Below are 22200 nucleotides of genomic sequence, written 5' to 3'. Positions count from 1 at the left end.
ATGCACAAGTTAGAAGCTTTATAAAAAGAAAAAAATAGTACCTGCTGCAATGTTGTATATAGAATAGGATACAATTATTTACATTGAGTTTAGGGGCTAGGAGAGAGAATCCCTGCAGAGACAAGGGTATATTCAGTTGTGAAACATATTGTGGATATATGGAAAATCTGCCTGTGGAGATTTTAAAACCTGCACACTTTGTGAATTGCAGGAAAGCAGGGATAGTATACATGCTTATGTGTGATTGTGGTTCCTTCTGGAGACGTATTTACAGACATATCCAGAGTATGGAAATTTTAAATTTAGATCTACCAGTGGTCGAATTGTTGTCAATGAGCATAATTATGTGAGGGTTTATGCAGTAGACAAAGTCCATCCCAGTCCCAGAGGGGGAGACTGGAACAATGAGCTATGAGGAAGGGGGCATTTCCCCCCGAAACACGTCAGCCTTCCAACTGTAGCTATATGATATCACCTATGACTGGAGTTTCTATGTAATATGCCTGTTGTAATTTATGTTGAGTATGCAATTGTCTTTTATTATTAAATAAAGCTGCATGGTGCCCTCTTGTTAAAGGGAGCTCCCAGATTTCGATAAGCCCCCCGCTCGCAGACCCCAGCGGCCAGAGTTGTCGGAAAGAGGCCCTTATCCTCATCAACATGGGGACAAGGTGCTTTGTGGTGGGGTGTGCAGGCCCCCCTGGCCAAAACACCCACTCCCCTTGTTGAGGGCATGCGGCCTGGTACAGTTCAGGGATGGGGGGGTGCTGGTCCCTATCCCCTTTCCTGACCTGCCGGGCTGTGTTCTCGGATAAGAGTCTGGTATGGATTTTGGGGAGGACCCCCATGTTGTTTTTTCGGCGTAAGGGTCCCCCTTAAAATCCAGGGGTTGGATCCCTGTTCATTAAAGTCGAACGCATGTCTGACTTCAAGTCACAGGGCAAAATCGGATCCAAAGTGGTATGATTGTCATGTCATACCAGTGTGAACCCGGTCACACCAAATATTGAATTGATTTAGATTTTCTAATAGTGTGTATGGGGCCTTAGATGACACTTGTTTTACATAAATATATGTTGATTAAATAAATGGGATATTTTAACCTTTTTAGTTAACGTGTGATGACTCTAATTAGCACCTGATGTCTCCATAAAGTACCTATCACTGCCCAAAACTATCACAAGAGGTCTTGTTCACCCATTGTGGTCACAATAAAGTTAAAGTAGAACTATAGGTAAAACTTTTTCATTTTGGATTGAGCAAGGTAGCGTTATAACTGAATCCCATTGCAAGTTTTTCTTTCACTTACTGTGCTATAGCCCAACAGGAAGTGTGAGGAAATGCCTGAAGATTAGGGGAATTCCTTGGGGGCCCCTAGGTCACAAGAACTAGTGTCCCCATTGGAAGATTTGCCCTCTATTATGTTTCTAGGTACAACCCAAGATTTGATTTTCTTTTACTTTCAATTTCAATAATGGTACATTAAACATAAACAGGGTGAATCTCGCTTAAGCCTCGTACACATGATCAGACTTCAAACAAACTTTTCCTTGGATTTTTGTCCGAAGGGAGTTGGCCAGGCACACCCATAGCATACACACGCTCTGACTTTTCTGCAAACTTTCTTAAAACTTTCCCAACATCACATGTTTTTTCTGCTCTTTTCTGCTCTTTACTGCCACCCTTTGGTCAACTTCTGCTATTGTTGGTTGATTTTAACATTGGTTCTGGGCATGCGTATTTGCACTTTGTACAAAAGTCCAATGGCTTGCTGTACACACGGTTGGACTAGGCACCAGCGACTAAAGCCCTATATACACGATCGGTCCATCCGATGAAAACGGTCCATCAGACCGTTCTCATTGGTTTAACCGATCGTGTGTACGCGGCCATAGATAGCAATACAAACTGACAAGCATTCTAATCCCTCTCCATTTGATCCAAAAGAACAAACAAAAAAAAGAAAGAGTTTAGCCTTTAATTATACTTTAAATTAAAAACAAAGTTAAGAAGTGTAAAAAAAGTAAATAAAAGAAATACAAATAATTGAAAAAAATGTAAAACACCCCTGACCCCTAATGCTCATGTACAAACTGAAAATGCACATGTAGGTTTAGCATGCATATGTACACGGTGGTTGCACCACACATTTAATTGCCAAGAACATCGGAGTGGGAACAGCATCACCTATGGACAATTTTAGGTAACATAGTAATTTGCCATTTCACATGTGTGTGCCGTTTTAAATCTTGACATATTTGGTATCTATTTACTTGATGAAACATCATCTTTAATATTTTACAAAAAATAATTGGGTATTATATTGTATTTGTGTGCATTAAAATTAATTGAAGTTTTTTCCCTGAAAAATTGTGTTTGATGAATGGCTGTGCAAATATCATGTGACATACAAAATTGCAACAGCCTCCATTTTAATCTTTAGGATCTCTGCTTTCAGAAAATATATAATGTTTGGGGGCTGTGAGTAATTTTGTAGAAAAAAATGCTGATTTTAACAAATATATGGAAAATGTCAAAATTGCCCCAATCAGTCAGTGATTACTTCCTAATAATCAGAAGCTCCCACTGGTCAGAGTTAATTGTTTTCACTGTTTGCATCCTGGCTTTATCCAGATAACTGCTAATCCCTCTGGCAAATTTCTAGCGCCTCCAGAGCTAAGAACTAAGGACCAGATTCACAAATATCTACGGCGGCATAACGTATCCCCTTTATGTTACCCCGCTGCAAGTTTTTGGCGTAAGTGCTTGAATCACAAAGCACTTGCCTGTAAACTTGCGGCGGCGTAGCGTAAAGCTGTCCGGCGCAAGCCCGCCTAATTCAAATGGGGCGTGTACCTTTTAAATTAGGCGCATTCCCTCGCCGAACGTTCTGCGCATGCTCCGTTAGGAAATTTCCTGCCGTGCTTTGCGTGAAATTACCGCGCCCCAACGTGTTTTTTGAACGGTGACGTGCGTAACGTACTTTCGTATTCCCGGACGTCTTACGCAAAATAAAAAAATTAAAATTAGACGCGGGAACGACGGCCATACTTTAACATGGATGGCGTAATTTTACACCATCTAAATAGCACTGTTAACTTTACGACGGGAAAAACCGACTAGCAACGACGTAAGAGATTGCGACGAACGCGCGTATCTTCGTGGATCGTCGTAATCAGCTAATTTGCATACCCAACGCTGGAAAACAACGCAAACTCCACCCAGCGGCCGCCGGAAAATTACACCTAAGATCCAAAGGCGTACGAAGCCGTACGCCTGTCGGATCTTAGCCAAAAGCCGTCGTATCTTTGTTTGTGAATGACAAATAAAGATACGACGCGGCAATTTTCAAAGTACGCCGGAGTATCAGCAGATACTCCGGCATACTTTTTCTGTGAATCTGGCCCTAAACTCCTACATTGGGACCATAACTTCAAGCTCTCTGAGCATCCTGGTGTCTACAGATCTCTTTCCCGCCTGTGCTGGTGATTGTAGAGGGCTTGTGCTTGTGCAATTTGTGCTTGAAACAGGTCTCTTGCTTATGTACATACAAGTCCTTATCTCCCAGACAACTATGTGCCACATCTCTATTCACATCCCATTTCTGAAAAGGCTCTTGTAAGTATTGAATATCTCTGTGCAGGTTTGCTTGTGCATCAGTTCATGCCCATCAGGATGAATGAGTTTTCCTTCTACCTTTTGTGGAATTTGTTCTCAATACCCATTTTAATGCAGTCACCAAAGAGTCTCTATTTTACATTGTCTACAGCACACTTTGCTTTGTAAATATTGTGCACATCAGAGACTTCTGAACTGCTATGCAGAAGGACTTTTTCTTTAAACTTTGTCCCGCTTCCCAACTAAAGCACTCTGCCCTTAGATGCAAGACATTTGAAGATCAACCCTATCGAAAAAGCTTTGTTTCTCCAACCCAGGATTAAGGTTTGGCTTGTCACCATAGACATGTGTCTCATGGATCCCTCTATGAAATGTACCCTTTGTTATATTAGGTCTTTTATTATATCGGTCTAGATGAGTCTGTTACAAACGTCATCTGGATCCACATATCAAACTACCAATCTCTTTGTTCTCATCCATCATCAGCTACACCCTGAGCCAAGCCACCTATAGAATATACACTTCTGTGTTCCATCCAAAGCTCTGGCACAACAACCAGTCAGGAGAAAGTTCTTCTGATCATCGGGACTGATGGGCACTGATAGGTGGCACTGGATAGGCAGCACTGATGAGGAGCTACTGACAGGTATTATTGAGTGGCACTGATTGGCGCTGTTGTGGGCACTGATCGGCACTGTTGTGGGCACTGATAGGCATTTATTAAGGAACAGGCTGGCAGGTGTTGGGCACTGATTGGCACCTTTTGATGGGGGCTGTGCTGATAATCAACGTGTTGATTATCAGAACAGACCCCCCCTCTGACCGACCACCGATCAGCTCTTCCTGTCATTGTGAACTGATAAAACAAAAGTTTACCGGAATTGTTTTGGTTCATGCGATGATTAGCTGTGATTGGTCACAGCTTATCACGTGGTAATAAGCCTCTGTCAGAGGCTTCATACCACGATCAGAGTTGCTGTGTGTCAGACTGACACACAGCACCTCCGATCGCCACGATGCGCGCCCCCCTCGGGCGCGCGCCAGCTGTGTTATCCTGATCTCGTCATATAACGTCCGGTCAGGAAATCACAACCACTTTACCGCCGTCATTCTGCTACATGGTGGGCGGCAAGTGCTTAACCTCCCTGGCGGTATGATTCTTTCAGAAAAAACATGCTGAAAGCGGTACCATTATTTGCAAGGAAATTTGGCGTTTTATATTGTAGGTCTGTAATTTTTAGAAATAACTCACTTAAATCTGACCAAACAAGATTCTAATAGGCATCCCGGGTATGACATTTTTTTAAAAACAAAATTATAAATTATAATATAATAAATAATTATAAATAATTATAACAAATAATAATATAATTATAATAAAAATTATTCAATAATGTAATCAAATCAAAATCACTGAAATTTGCTCAGTTGCAGAATTGTCGCTGTCATTATTTTTTTTTTTATGACAAATTTCCCCACAAATCGCTATCGCACAATTCTGCAAGTGATTATAATTTATTATCGCTGTTTTTTAGCTGATCTAAAACCATTTTTGACATAAAGGGACACTTTTGGTTGCTATGGACAATCTACAGTTTGCAGGGAGAAAGAAACGTTTTTATTATATAAAATGACATGCATGACACAGGACAGACCACTAGGGACAAGGGGGGTGTGTTTTTTTTACATACAGTACTGTAATCTATAAGATTACAGTATACTGTATGTAAAGTGTTTGTTTACTTTTTTGAATTTGGCGCCGTTCTCCATCCCCGTGCGTCGTAACGTCGCAGGGAACGGAGATCGGCGTTACACAGAGGCACTGTGTGAATCGAGCGAGGTCCCGCTCGCTCACACAGCGCGGTGGCATCGCTGGATCCAGGGACAAGGTAAGTAAACCAAGCCTGTGGATCTAGCGAGGCAAGCCCGAGTCTGACTCGGGGTTACCGCTCGCAGCAGGAAAATCTAACCCCGAGTCAGACTCGGGAATACCGCCAGGCAGGTTAAAGATGATGGCTGGGAAAGTGTTAATGAGCATTCTCTATTCCTTTAGTAAGCAGTGTTTTTGAGGATGTCAGGTACTGAAGAGCTGCTCATTTGCAAAATAATCTGTAACATTTTCTAGCTCATAGCATTTCAAGAAAATTAGGCAAAATCATGAATTTGCTATAATTATTTAATTTACCAGTTCCTAATTTTTATGTAATAGTAGGCACTGTAATCAGTGGAGTTCTATAAACGTGAGACTAGCAATGCATAATTATTAGGAGCACACAGCTTGCATGGCATGACTCAAGATGACTGAAATCAGCTGGGCTGAGTAATATAAAACAGCAGCTGGTGGAAAAAAGTAGATGTTTTTATTGACAACAATACATGTTTTTTGTAGTATGGTGAAACAATATGTTGTGCAAGCTTCAACTTATTGTTCACTCAGCCAAAGAAAACCCGTAATCCTCATTTATTGTCATAAAAGCTACAACCAAAATTAGTGGATTTATGTTGCGTAAATCACTGAACAATTAAACTCTGAGAGTATTTGGCTGCTATCTTAAGAGCTGAAAGGAAAAAACAAAGTCTTGTTAAGGGCCTCTGCATTTCCTTTTATTTTGTTTATTTTTGTTTCTGAGGACAGTCAGGCCTAAATCCCATTTTCTATGCCAAGGCAAATTTTAAATCTTTCTTTTTGTTGAAGCCTATACAAAAAGAGAAAGAAAAGCTTAGGGCTTTTTATTTGCTTTTTTCATTAAAATCTCTGTCCATAAATATAAGAACCCAAAATATTTGTTTTGTTAAACCCTGCAATCTTGCAGTTATTTATTGCTAATTCCTACAATAAAACCGAATGAATCTGAAAAAAAAAAAATGTTAGCCACTTGAAACCCTGCATTTGTTGTGCCTTTGTAGTGCATAGCTATGGCCATAGAATTATCTGAATATCCCTCTGCAAAGAATAAATTGTATTATGTTCTTCACAAAATAACAGTCAAAGTATATCTAAAATGGCATATACAGATTGGCAAAGGTTAAAATCCTTCAATATTATGTTAACTTTTAATAAATACAAGTTCCCTGTGTTTGCTTTAAATTTCCTTTTATTAAATACTGAAATCATCTACAATCCCCAATGAAAATGAGTTGAGTAAGAAAATCTGTATTCATTTGGGTAAGTCCTAAACCACATATGGAACATAGCATGTCAACAGTACAGCTGTAAGTATACAGTAATGTAATCCAGGCAATTCCCTATAGATAAAGAATACAGATGTGAACCTGTTTATGTTCTGCATTTTTACATCCCATATCAGCAATGCTGTCTGTGCTGGATGCTTGACATATTTCTCACATTATGGAAAACTGAGTGAAGCAACAAAAGGGTAACTTGACTAACTTGCTTCTACTTTGTTTAGTTGTTTTTCTTTTTCTTTGTTTTTATGTACAGATTTAAAGCAGTTCTATTAGTAACTGTCTCTCTGTCTGTATTTATACATTCTATCCTGTTGCAATATACAGAAAAATTATAGTAATATATATATATATTGTAGTAGTGTGGTACCCCAGGGGTGTGGTGACCCAGGGTTTTCAATTGGACTGGTTGAGGGGCTCCAGGGAGCTTGCAGTTTACAGAGGAAACTGGCATTCAAGTTTCCTCAATGGTTAATAAAATCCCCAGTCCTGGGTTCAGGCTTTAGAGCTGATCAGCACACTGATTGTGCAGGTGTGTGTGGGCCTGATAGGAGACTCAGGACCAGCATTCTGGGCTCCACCCTCCCCAGGAGTCCAGGCTTGGAAGGAAGAACTCAGAGTGCAGGTGTGCACTGTGAAGTGGCTAGAGAAGCTGGAGAGTGCAGGCTGCACTGTGAAACCCCAGAGACCTGAGTCTAAGGTTGCTGACAGGAGTCAGGAGAGCTCCATGCTGGAGCCTGAGCAGTTGTGCTACTGCTGACAAGAGCCAGATGGCTTGGTATTTTCTTTGGCACGTATAAGCCAGGAGGCTGAAGGTACCGTTCTGTGTGGACAGTGAAAACCCCCTGCGTGGGAAACCTATGTTTGGATTTTGTTTATTTTTGCCTTTTCAATAAAAGTGGGCCAACAAGCCCTTAAACATAGTTCCGGACTGGCGTGAATCGCTTAAAATCGCATATCCCACTTGAGCTAAACACCCCCAATATTACAAGTGGTGGATTCAGCGGGCACAAGACGGTGGTATCCGGGTCCTTGCTCTACAGTGAGTTCACGTCAGGAACTGTTGGCTGTGTGTGGAAGTGCAGCCAGGCAAAAGGCATTGCAGGTTATGTACCTGTGAAAGGAGAATCTTGGCAGAACTGGAGATCTCTGCAAAAGTAAGTTCATCTGTTATATGAACTGTGTTTGTGTGCTTGAGACAGCACAATCTGTGTGTGCAGCTGAGGAGAGCTTGCATGAAGTGAAAAGGAACTTGCTTTAAAGTGACAGTGCTTCATTTTTTCTGGACGGTGCAAAAGTTTGGTGGAGTGACTGCAAAGATGATGCAAGGGTTTGAGCCTGCTGGAGAGCATTGCAGACAGCTTTTTACTAAACTAACTCCAGTTAAAGGGGACGTGCATGTGGTCGCCCCTGGTAACGCTAGTACAAGCAGGACAGCTGTTAATGTGAAAAGTCCTATGCTTACAAGAGGATGCAGTTGGGGAAGCCCTGCTAAGGCTCTGAAGCAAGAGCGCTGTTTGCGGTGCAGTGAGTGGGGGCATGTTGTCTCCAAGTGTCCTTTGTCTCAGTCTCCAATACAAAGTGACACAGCCAGACAAAGGTCTGCGACAATGTTTGGGAAACCTGATTTAAGTGCCAGAAGTGTCCAAAAAGCGGATCAGAAGTTTGAGAGGTATGTGGTTGCCCGTAGCAACGGTGGTGATATCAAGTCTGCAAACCACGTGAGAAACGTATTGCCAACAGAGGAGCGTAGTAAATTGAAAGCAACAAGGCGTCAAGGATCGCAAAGTCGCTGCGTTTGGGAGAGTCAGCAAAGTACAGCTGGAAGAGCGCCGTCTCCCTTAGCAACGAGAGATCAAATGGTAACCGGAAGGAGGAGCTACAGTGGAGATGTGGGAAGGCGTCCCACTAAAGATGTGTGCAAAAATGTACCATGCCTGGAATGTGGTCAGCTGGGGCATGGCATTTTTTCTTGTCCCAGATTATGGAACATGGCTGGAGACATGGCTACTGGGCAGAAGTCTTTGTCTGCAAGCCCAGATCCTTGTGCAAGTGTGTTTGCAATCACCTCTGGCAACAGTAAGGAAGTACCTGTTGTGCCTGCAGGGGGTGCTAAGGAGTCAGCAGTGGCTGCTGCAGTTTCATCCCAGGGAGAGTTGGCCAGTGTAAGTGCGATAAAGGACAGACAACGTACTCAAGTGAACATGGCATCCCCCGTTACAGTGATCGGTAAGACTGTTGCTGGTAAATGCATGGAAAAGATTGACTATGTGAATGTGCACACTGGAGTTGCAGTGACCCCAAATGGGAGATCCACTGTCTGTGTGGAAAAGGACTTGCCTCGCTGCAGTGCCCTGTTCAGTGGGGAGGCAAGTGGTAAACTTGAATGTGACAGTGTGATTGGTAAAGCTGATAATATTGTGTTGTCTAAAGTTGATGGCCCAGCTGCTAATGGGCTAGTGCAGCTCACTAGAGATATAAATGTTGCTATGAATACAGTTAAAGATGTGTTATCTCCCCTAGCAACTGTAATGAATGCCACAGAGGTGTCCCTAGAAACCCCCAGGGAGCTCTGCGTTTTGGAGCCGGAGGTTGCCTGGGACAGCTATGGTGCTGCTCTGAGGGATAAGACGGTACCTGAACATGGTGATGACAAAATGTTAAATGCTAAAACTGATATGTTTGAAAACACTCATGATGGACATGTCTTAATGCTGTCTGGCAATGACAGGTGTGAAGGTGTTCATGTGTTTAATGAAGCGCCACCAGAGCAAGGTGGTGAGAGTGTGGTATTGCAGCCTGCTCTGGTTAAAAATGTATTACCACAGTCTGGTTTAAACAAAAGTGACGTCTGCAAGGTGTCTGTTGCTGTGCCACTCTGTCCCTCTGGTAGCGCAGAGATAACAGATTGGGACAGATGGACAAAAAGCCTGTTGGCTTTGTTGGAAAAGGCCTCTGTTGGTAAAAGTGGAGCAGACATGATTTCTGCAGTGCCAGATGAAGGACCTGCAGAGCAACTTGTATGCAATGGTGCATTTGCTGCTGCAGATGATGTTGCTCACAAGATGGAAGCGCCAAGTAATGGCGAACGCACAAAAGAGGTCATGTCTGTGATCCACAAAGGTTCTAATGATGTGGTAATGGATGGTGCCGTGCCAAATGAGCTGATGTTGGTGGAAGTGCCAGAGGGCACAGCAATAAGTGAACTGATTGTAGTCAAAGATCCAAATGTTGTGTTATGTGATGTTCAGCGGTCGGGACAGTTGCTGGCAGAGGATCTCATGCCAGTGGAGTTTGCGTGTACTGAAGCTGCCGTGGACAACCACTCCGCTGGGTGCAGTTCCTCTCCAGACACTGCCCTGCGGAACATGGGTGAAATTAAATATGACAAATGCATTGATGTTTCTGACCATGATGAAAAATGCAGCATGTTGGCGATTTTTGATGGTATGGTTGCCATGGGTGACATCAAAAATAATGGTAGACATGATGGTCTTGGTCAAGTTGATCTGGTTGTAGAAAACCCTGAAAATTGTAGCGAGACAGGGAATGATGGGTTTGACACAGAGGTAAAAGGTAAAGCAGAAGTAGGCCCCCTAGAGGTTCAGGAGGGTAATTCTGGGGAAGGTTTCCTGAGGTTTGAGGAACTTCTAGGATCTGAGAAGGATCCTGGTAAACAATGGTTGGAGGGAAATGGCCCAAAGCGCAGCAAGGTGTCACATGACATAGAAACCTCAGAGTGGCGAGACAGTCAGGATGTCCTTCAGAGGGAGACTAGGACGAGGCCGCAGTCATATGAGGGTGTTGGTGATGAAACTGACAGAATGAAGCATGCAGTGTACATGGGGAAACAAGTGATGCTAAATTTGGACAGTGTTCCAGGGGAGCATCCGACTGTGGTGGCTACCTCCAGTGAGGTGGATGCCCCTTTAAAGGTCTCGGACCCCCAAGCTGCAGTGAATGAGCCCCTCCATGTCTCTAATAAGGTTAAGGTCCCCAAAAATGTTTGGCATATTGATGTGGAGTGTGTAGAAATTACAGATATGCTAGTGGATTTGCTTGAACTGGTGAAAGCACAGTCCTTGTATACCTGGGTGCCTCCATTACAGTCGGCGGTGGTGGTACTGTGTGGTACCAATGGATGGAGCCAGGTAGTGCAACCTGTGCCAGTTAAAATTAGTCACCAGTGGAACTGGTTAGTACGGTGCTTTCTGATAGTGTGGCAGGTGATCTCCCGGTTTCCTGTGAGGGTGCTTCCGCATACAGTTCAGTACGGAAGGCACTCTGGGGGGCTGCTGGAGATGTCAGAGGTCTCTCCGCCTGATGTGGTGATGGACATATCTGCTAGTGCGGTCCGAGGTGCGGCTGAGCAGTGTTTAGTAAATGGCGCGGATACTGCCTCACCTGTTACACCTCCTAAGAAGGAAGGGCCAGATATGGACGCAGCAAAAGCAGATATTTTGTCTCTCACCTATAAAGAGGTACAAGATGGGGTACCCGGAGACACTCTCAAATATAGAGTGGAGAGGAACAAACATTGTGACATGGAAAAGTGTGAGCTGGCAAAAATTGGTACGGCTAGGAATGGGTCATGCGTTGTTCAATGTCAGTTGTTAGGACAACTGCCCACAGAGATTTGGACAACAGGTGAAGTGAAGCCTTGTGAAGGTCCCATAGGGGATAGCTGCTCACCTGTGTGTTGTCCCTCCTTGGGCCTGGCCCTAACAAACCCTGAGCAAGAAATGACTGACACTATTGGTAATTGGAGAAAAGGTGGTTCCTCATCAGGCGTAGTGTCTGGAGCAGGTTCCTTACAGAAACCAGAAACTGAGTTTAAAGGAAGTAGCAGGAAAGGCAGGGGGCCACCAGAAAAGAAATGTGAGTTCAGGAACCCCAAGGACAGAAGGAGTAGGATGGGGATACAGAATGGTAGGATCCCGTTCCGATCCAGGGTAGGGTGTGCCTGGAAACGCACCCGGAAAAAGAGTTGGGCCTACGCGGCTGACAGCCGGCACAGAGGTGTCCCAACCCTGATGAGGTATGCTGGTGTTCCGCCCTCTGGGTCGAAACAAGGGGGGGAGATATGTAGTAGTGTGGTACCCCAGGGGTGTGGTGACCCAGGGTTTTCAATTGGACTGGTTGAGGGGCTCCAGGGAGCTTGCAGTTTACAGAGGAAACTGGCATTCAAGTTTCCTCAATGGTTAATAAAATCCCCAGTCCTGGGTTCAGGCTTTAGAGCTGATCAGCACACTGATTGTGCAGGTGTGTGTGGGCCTGATAGGAGACTCAGGACCAGCATTCTGGGCTCCACCCTCCCCAGGAGTCCAGGCTTGGAAGGGAGAACTCAGAGTGCAGGTGTGCACTGTGAAGTGGCTAGAGAAGCTGGAGAGTGCAGGCTGCACTGTGAAACCCCAGAGACCTGAGTCTAAGGTTGCTGACAGGAGTCAGGAGAGCTCCATGCTGGAGCCTGAGCAGTTGTGCTACTGCTGACAAGAGCCAGATGGCTTGGTATTTTCTTTGGCACGTATAAGCCAGGAGGCTGAAGGTACCGTTCTGTGTGGACAGTGAAAACCCCCTGCGTGGGAAACCTATGTTTGGATTTTGTTTATTTTTGCCTTTTCAATAAAAGTGGGCCAACAAGCCCTTAAACATAGTTCCGGACTGGCGTGAATCGCTTAAAATCGCATATCCCACTTGAGCTAAACACCCCCAATATTACAATATATATATATATATATATATATATATATATATATATATATATATATATATATATATGTATATACAGTAGGTAGCTCACAAAGGTGAGTACACCCCTCACATTTTTGTAACTATTTTATTATATCTTTTCATTTGACAACACTGAAGAAATGACACTTTGCTACAATGTAAAGTGAGTGTACAGCTTGTATAACAGTGTAAATTTGCTGTCCCCTCAAAATAACTCAACACACAGCCATTAATGTCTAAACCGCTGGCAACAAAAGTGAGTACACCCCTAAGTGAAAATGTCCAAATTGGGGCCAAAGTGTCAATATTTTGTGTGGCCACCATTATTTTCCAGCACAGCCTTAACCCTCCTGGGCAGGGAGTTCACGAGAGCTTGAGGCCTCGTACACACGACCGAGGAACTCGATGGGCGAAACACATCGTTTTCCTCATCGAGTTCCTTGTTAGGCTTGTCGAGGAACTCGACAAGCTTGCTTTGCGTACACACTGTCAAGACAAAATCTCCTCGTTCTCAAACGCGGTGACATACAACGGCTGGGGAAGTTTGATTCCACTGGCTAAACTCTTGGGGCTGGTTTTGCTAATCTCATGTGTTTGCGTGTTAAGTAAAAGTTTGTTAAGAGACGATTTGCACTTTCCAGTCTGTTACAGCTTGAAAAATGTGTTATCTGTATTACAAATGCTACTTTTACTCCCGTCTCATACTTTATTCTGAGCAAGCGCAGGTTTCTTAGCATACACACGCTCGAGTTTCTCATCAAAAACCAGCCCGCCGAGGAACTTGACGAGCCAATTTGAGACTCCCGTCGAGGAAATAGAGAACTTGCTCTCTTTTTTTTTTCCTCGACAAAAATGTACACACGACCGGTTTCCTCGGCAACAAAAATATCTCCCAGCAAGTTTCTTGCTGGTTTTTGCCGAGAAACTTGGTCGTGTGTACGAGGCCTCACAGGTTGCCACTGAAGTCGTCTTCCACTCTTCCATGACAACATCACGGAGCTGGTGGATGTTAGAGACCTTGCTCTCCTCCACCTTCTGTTTAAGAATGCCCCACAGATGCTCAATAGAGTTTAGGTCTGGAGACATGCTTGGCTTAGTCTATCTTCTTTACCCTCAGGTTCTTTAGCAAGACAGTGAACATATTGGAGGTGTGCTTGGGGTTGTTATGTTGGAATGCTGCCTTACAGCCCAATCTCTGAAGGTAGGGGATCATTCTCTGCTTCAGTATGTCACAATATACATTTGCATTCATGGTTCTCTCAATGAACTGTAGATCCCCAGTGCTGGCAGCACTCATGCAGACCCAGGCCATGCCACTCCCACCACCATGCTTGACTGTAAGCAAGACACAATTGTCTTTGTACTCCTCACCTGGTTGCCCCCACACACGCTTGACACCATCTGAACCAAATACGTTTATCTTGATCTCATCATCAGACCACAGGACATAATTCCAGTAATCCATGTCCTTAGTCTGCTGTCTTCAGCAAACTGATTGCAGGCTTTCTTGTGCATCACCTTTAGAAGAGGCTTTCTTCTGGGACAACAGCCATGCAGACCAATTTGATGCAGTGTGCAGCATATGGTCTGAGCACTGACAGGCTGACCCCCACCCCTTTAACCTCTGCAGATATGCTGGCAGCACTCAAATGTCTATTTCTCAAAGACAATTTAGGGGAATGGTGTGCTCCTTCCACCAGTGTAAAACAAATGAATAATGTTACAATAGTCATATATAACATAAATAATGCATGCGTAATGAATAATTAAATGTGTCCCATATAATAATATAATAATAAATTGGAATTCTCCTTTAATCTTTGTGCCTCCTCGTGATAAACCTCAGTTATAAATTTCTCTGCTGGACATGTGACCATGTCCTCTCTGATCTCTGCATGGGAGGGTCTGTTAGAACAATGACTTTGCTCAGGTGGAGATAACGAAGGCAGACCCTCCCATGCAGAGATCAGAGAGGACCTGGTCACATGTCCAGCAGAGAAAGTACGATTCACACTATGGTGAGTTCCTTTCATTTTGGGTAACGCCTGGCATACATCCTTGATTGTCCAATGATCGAGTCTTTCTGGTTGTTTGCTATGCAGTTTGTGCCTCACATTATCCAGTATTTGTGAGCTGCCATTCCATTATCTTCTGGATGAAGGCCCTGGCTGGATAAAGGCCCTGGCTAGGGGGACAGCAAAGCGAACAAACAGTGAAAAACGGGGTCCGTCATCCAGAGTAGGGATGAGCCGAACACCCCCCGCAGAACTTGCGAACACACCAAATGTTTGCGTGAACTTTAGAAACCCTATTAAAGTCTATGGGACTCGAACGTTTGAAATCTAAAGTGCTAATTTTGAAGGCTAATATGCAAGTTATTGTCCTAAAAAGTGTTTGGGGACCTGGGTCCTGTCCCAGGGGACATGTATCAATGCAAAAAAAGTTTTAAAAACTGCTGTTTTTTCGGGAGCAGTGAATTTAATAATGCTAAAAGTGACACAATAAAAGTGAAATATTCCTTAAAATTTCGTACCTAGGGGGGGTGTAAAGTTAGCATGTGAAATAGCGCATGTTTCCCGTACTTAGAACTGTCTCTGCACAGTGTCATTTCTGAAAGAAAAAAAGACATTTAAAACTGACTTGCGGCTATAATGAATTGTCGGCTCTAGCAATTCAGAGCGAATTCATTCATAAAAAAAATAAAATAACGTGAGGGTCCCCCCAAATTTAATTACCAGGCCCTTCAGGTCTAGAATGGATATTAAGGGGAACCCCGCCATCAATTTAAAAAAAAAAATGACGTGAGGTTCCCCCCAAATATCCATTCCATACCCTTCAGGTCTGGTGTGGATTTTAAGGGGGACTCCACCCCAAATAAAAAAAAATGGTGTGGAGTTCCCCCAAAAATTCACACCAGACCCCTTATCCGAGCACGTTAACCTGGCTGGCCGCAGAAAAGAGGGGGAGACAGAGTGCGGCCCCCCTCTCCTGAACCGTACCAGGCCACATGCCCTCAACATGGGGAGGATGTCCCCATGTTGATGGGGACAAGGGCCTCATCCCCACAACCATTGCCCGGTGGTTGTGGGGGTCTGCGGGCGGGGGACTTATCAGAATCTGGAAGACCCCTTTAACAAAGGGGACCCCCAGATCCTGCCCCCCCTATGTGAATTGGTAATGGGATACATCTTACCCCTACCATTTCACGAAGGAAGAGTAAATAGTTAAAAAAACACACACACACATCGTAGAAAAAAGTCCTTTATTAATAAAAAATAAATAAAAAAATCCAGCGGCGGTAATCCACTCGGTCCCGGCTTCCTGCTCCAACGTTGTCTGTATCCAGCGACGGGTGATCTCCTCTCCGGTCCAGCGATGAGAAGATCTTCCGGGATCCACAGCGCAGCATCGCCGGCCTCCTCTCTCAAACGGACACAGCCCAGCGGAATGACGCGGCTGGAGCTTTGACATTTCTTATATAGGGGAGGCGGGGCCACCTGTCACGTGACCCCGCACCCTCTGATGCACCCTCTGCTGCGTCACTGGGGAAGCCCAGTCTTCCCCCTTGCATCAGAGGGGGTGGGGTCACGTGACGGGTGGCCCCGCCTCCCCTATATAAGAAATGTCAAAAGCTCCAGCCGCGTCATTCCGCTGGGCTGTGTCCGGCGGAGAGAGGCGGCCTCCGATGCTGTGCTCTGGAGCTCTGGATGCCAGAAGATCTTCTCATCGCTGGACCGGAGAGGAGATCACCCGTCGCTGGATACAGACAACGTTGGAGCAGGAAACCGGACCGAGAGTGGATTACCACCGCTGGATTTTTTTTTTTTTATTAATAAAGGACTTTTTTTTTACGGTGTGTGTGTGTGTGTTTTTTCCAACTATTTACACTTCCTTCGTGAAATTGTAGGGGTACCATGTACCCCATTACCAATTCACATAGGGGGGGGGCAGGATCTGGGGGTTCCCTTTGATAAAGGGGTCTTCCAGATTCTGATAAGCCCCCCGCCCGCAGACCCCCACAACCACCGGGCAAGGGTTGTGGGGATAAGGCCCTTGTCCCTATCAACATGGGGACATCCTCCCCATGTTGAGGGCATGTGGCCTGGTACGGTTCAGGAAAGGGGGGGCCGCACTCTGTCCCCTTCTTTTCTGCAGCCGGCCAGGTTAACGTGCTCGGATAAGGGGTCTGGTGTGAATTTTTGGGGGAACCCCACGTAATTTTTTTTTTAAATTGACGGCGGGGTTCCCCTTAATATCTATTCCAGACCTGAAGGGCCTGGTAATTGAATTTGGGGGGACCCCCACGCTATTTTTTTTTTATGAATGAATTCGCTCTGAATTGCCAGAGCCGACAATTCATTATAGCCGCAAGTCAGTTTTAAATGTCTTTTTTTCTTTCAGAAATGACACTTTGTGCAGAGACAGTTTACACCCCCCTAGGTATGAAATTTAAAGGAATATTTCACTTTTATTGTTTCACTTTTAGCATTATTAAATTCACTGCTACCGAAAAAAACAGCTGTTTTTAAAACTTTTTTTGCATTGATACATGTCCCCTGGGACAGGACCCAGGTCCCCAAACACTTTTTAGGACAATAACTTGCATATTAGCCTTTAAAATTAGCACTTTAGATTTCTCCCATAGACTTTAACAGGGTGTTCCGCGGCTTTTCGAATTTGCCGCGAACACCCCAAATTGTTCATTGTTCGCCGAACAGGCGAACAGGCAATGTTCGAGTCGAACATGAGTTCGACTCAAACTCGAAGCTCTGCCCTAATCCAGAGATAATTCCTGAAATCTTTAGGATTATTCTCCTGCAAAGGCATATGAGAGCATTTGGCACACTGGAGCAACCAATTCTTCGTCCATGAACTACTCCCAACCCTGTTTAATGGACTGGGCTTGGGTCAAAGTAAGAACCCCAACACCAAGCCCCTGCACAGCTCGAACTCTATGACGAGTACGTAGCCGCAACATGGCTAGAAAATGGTCGGCTGGTCAGAACGAACTAACAGAACGCCCTGAAAAACAGAAAGGCCTGAGAAGAGCGAGCTGAAAATCAGAAACGTGCAGATAAAAACGCACTGAAAAACAGATACAAACTGACTACATGCACTAAAAAAACTGATACGAACCCACAAGCACAAACTGAAGAGCAGTAATGGACTGAAAAGCACAAGGCTGAAAGCGCGAATCGTCTCTCACCAAACTTCTATTAACACGAGATTAGCAGAAGGAGCTCAAAAGGGTGGGGCATTGGCATGTGCAAAAGGGAAAAATGTGTTTTGTTTAGTTTCGTTTTAATTTGTTATTTAATTAATTTCGTTAAGTTAGATTTGTTACATGTGTTAAATTTGTTTTCGGAATTCGTTCGTTATCGACCGAATTTCGCAAAATCCGGTCGAATTCGAAAATATTTTGACCGGATTCGATAATATTTTAATCGGATTCGAAGACAAATTCTATTCGAATCGAATTCAAAAACAATTTGATTCGAAAACAAATTCGAATGAAAATTGAAAGCAAAAATGAATCAAAATCTAAAAAATATAAATCGATTTCTAAAAAAGAATACAATAAAATAGAATATAAAATAATAAAACAATAGAATGAAAATCAAAGAATAGTAAAGAACAGAATGGAATTTAATAGAATGTAATCAAATACAATAGAATATGACCTGGCTTCTTCTATCTATCTTCCATTTTCTGAAATTCGAAATTCATAGAGAATGAACTCAATTTCGAATAGAAAAATATTAGAAGAGTAGAATAATAAAATATATATATATATATATATATATATATATATATATATATATACCGTATTTATCGGCATATAACGCGCACTTTTTTCCCCTGAAAATACAGGGAAAATCACAGGTGCGCGTTATACGCCGATACTGTACCTCGGCTCGGAGGGGAAGGAGGGGGACGAGTGCCGCCGAGCGCCGCGGGAAATTATCGCGCCGTCTCTCCTGTTTACTCAGCACACATCACACACACATTCCCGCTTCCACCACCGGCATTGGACCAGTGTTCTATCAATCACAGAAGCTGGTCCAATGCCGATGGCGGAGGCGGGACTGTGTGTGTGTGTGACTGCCGCCGAATGAACAGGAAATGACGGCTCGGCTCGGATGACGGCTCTGCTCGGTGATTCCCACGAGAGAAGGTGAGGCTGCATTTGGGCACAGGCTGCATTTGGGCACAGGCTGCATTTGGGCACAGGCAGCATTTGGGCACAGGCTGCATTTTTGGCATAGGCTGCATTTGGGCACAGGCTGCATTTTTGGCATAGGCTGAATTTGGGCACAGGCTGCATTTGGACACAGGCTAGGCTGCATTGAGGCTGCAGATGGGCCACAAAATAAATAAAAAAAAAATTTCCCTGAAACTTCCCTCTGAAATTGGGGTGCGCGTTATACGCCGATAAATACGGTATATATATATATATATATATATATATATATATATATATATATATATATATATATTTATTTTCTGCTCTATTCTAATATTTTTCTATTCGAATTTGAGTTCATTCTATGTGAATTTCGAATTTCAGAAGATGGTTATATATATATAAATGTAATTATATATATATATATATATATATATATATATATATACATTTTATATATATAACCATCTTCTGAAATTCGAAATTCATATAGAATGAACTAAAATTCGAAAAGAAAAATAGAATAGTAGAATAAATATATATATTTTATATATATATATATATATATATATATATATATATATATATATATATATATATATATATATATATATATATATATATATTTTATTATTCTACTCTTCTAATATTTTTCCATTCGAATTTGAGTTCATTCTATATGAATTTCGAATTTCAGAAAATGGAAGGTAGATAGAAGATAGATAGAAGAAGCCAGGTCATATTCTATTGTATTTGAATACATGGGCTAGTACAGAGGTATTAATAAGGAGACCAAACAACAATTTGATACAACATTTTTTATTTATCTTTGGTAAAATTGGCCACGGTGTCATCCATAAAATGTGGGGGCGGGGTTACAAAAATTTCTCAATAAATAAATTAAATTACAAAAGGCCAAATTGGCTAAACTTAAAACTTTAAAATCAAATTAATTGCTGTCCATCCAGCAAAAGCTGGACGACTACTCCCCCAATACGGACGACAACATGACTTATTATGACAAACTGACAGGGAAGGGTGGGCGGGCGGGCGTCGCTGCTCGTCAGGAGACGTGACTGAGCGAATCGCCTCAGCCGCTCCCCTATATAGGCTCGCCCAGCGCGGGAATTACCTCACGCGAACGGACCTATCAGGGAAGGGGGCTGCCGCAACTAACCAATCAGAGGCTGTTACTACCCCAGAGCGCGGCAGCCCACTTCTCCCTCTGCGCTATCCCATGCAGGCTCAGCATATTGCCGTAGCCTTTCATTCTATTAAATTCCATTCTGTTCTTTACTATTCTTTGATTTTCATTTTATTGTTTTATTATTTTATATTCTATTTTATTGTATTCTTTTTTAGAAATCGATTTATACTTTTTAGGTTTTGATTCAAATTTGCTTTCAATTTTCGAATTTGTTTTCGAATCGAATTGCATTCGAATTCGATTCGAATAGAATTTGTTTTTGAATTTGATACAAATAGAAGTTGTTTTCGATGTTCGATCGAATTTCGTCTGCTGGTTTTCAATTCAAAAACGTTCGTTCGGATTCGGTAAATTCGGTAATATTACAATTCGGGAATTCGTATGCATCCGAATGTCCGAATAATGAAAAATTTGTCCGAATTTTGATTCGGAACGAAACGAAATGCACATGCCTAGTGGCGCACTTGGTATTGAACTTCCCTTTTATAGTGCCGTCGTACATGTTGTACGTGACCACGTTCTTATTAATAGGAATTTCTGACAACATTTGTGTGACCGTGTGTATGCAAGACAAGTTTGAGCCAAGATCCGTGAGAAAAAAATCCATGGTTTTGTTGTCAGAATGTCAGATCGTGTATACGCAGCATAAGACATTTTAGCTCCCTTTTGATAGCAATAAACTTACATGAAAGAAACTTACAACATTCAAATATTAATAAAATGTATCAAAAAAATTAAAACATTTTAAAAGCATCAATGTTGCCCTGTGCACATTCACTAATACAAATATTCACATAGGTAATGCAAGTGTGTATAATTAGCAATTATGCTATTCACTACCACAAATGTTGTATTAGCCCCCTGCAACCCCCACCTGTCCCTCTCAAAAATAATTTACATTTGGGGATTTCCCCAATAGAGGTTACTAGAAAGCAAAGGACCATCATTATTTCCATAATTTTTTGTCTTACTATGTTAATTGTTTTATTATTATTATCATCATCACAATATTAAAAATAGACAGTGACTAAGATATTATCTCCTCACTTTCTATAAGGCCCCTTTCACACTGGTGGGGGGGGGGCGTTGTGGTAAACTGTCACTTTACTGTCAATTTTGCGCTGCTAATCTGCCGCTAGCAGGGAGCTTTTACCCCGGCTAGCGGCCGATCGTGTTAAAACCACCTCAAAGCGCCTCTGCAGAGGTGCTTTTCCGGCGGTATAGCCGTGGTGTCCATTAATTTCAAAGATACTGCTAGCAGGACTTATTTTACCGTCCTGCTAGCGCACTGCTCCAGTGTGAAAGCCCTCGGGGCTTTCACAACACTGGAGAGACAGCAGGGGCCTTTTCAGGTCGCTTTACAGGCGCTATTTTTAGCGTTATAGCGCCTGCAAAGTGACCCGGTGTGAAAGGGGTCTAATATTAACATATTCTACAGCACAGTACAGACTGCACTGAATACCACTTAAATGCAAATGCAAATGTATACTATATATCCATATACTGTACACAAATGCAAATGTGCTTTTAACACTAGATAAATATATGTGCAGCAAAAAAACAAACCTGGAACTCTTATTAAAAGGGTGAATGTCATTATTTAGTCTTGTGTCTATTATTATTACAACTTACTGATTGCGTACTGTAATATGCAGATTTAAAAAAAAAATTCAGGGTTTCCTCGAGAACTAAAAAAAATTTAAGTGTCCCTCCATTCTAAAAAAAGTTACCACAGGCTGTTATAGATGATAAACAAACCTACATTAAACTCAAAACAATACAACATGGTACGTAAAGGCTGAATGCTATATTAGGCATTCAGGGGGGGGCATTTTTGAGCCAATTATTTTTAGAATGAATGGTAGATCATATGTAGTATATGATTTTGTCACATTACAGAGATTTATTTGCCCTGTTTGTCTAACATATTAATGCCAAAAGTCTATCTTTTGTAATGACAAAGTACGGTATTTGCTTTTGGATGAAAACACATCAGGGCATTGAGTATGCATAGTCATTTAGTCACAATTATGAAATAGAATTTCTGTTTGCAAGATATGTAAATTAGTTATACTTAATGAAGAGAAGCCAAGTTATAATGCAAAGAATTTGATAATAATGCATAGTCATCACATTAACCATTACTCTCCCTGGAGAGACATATGCAATTGACTGCTTCTCTAGACACAATCATTACAGTATACAGTAGCACTATGCCATAAAAATTATCTTTGAAGAAAAAGGGTGCACATATTATCTTGAATAATTTAGCTGA

The sequence above is a fragment of the Rana temporaria genome, chromosome 4, assembly GCF_905171775.1.
Source record: "Rana temporaria chromosome 4, aRanTem1.1, whole genome shotgun sequence".
NCBI lineage: Eukaryota > Metazoa > Chordata > Amphibia > Anura > Ranidae > Rana > Rana temporaria.
This window is presented reverse-complemented; position numbering follows the sequence as displayed.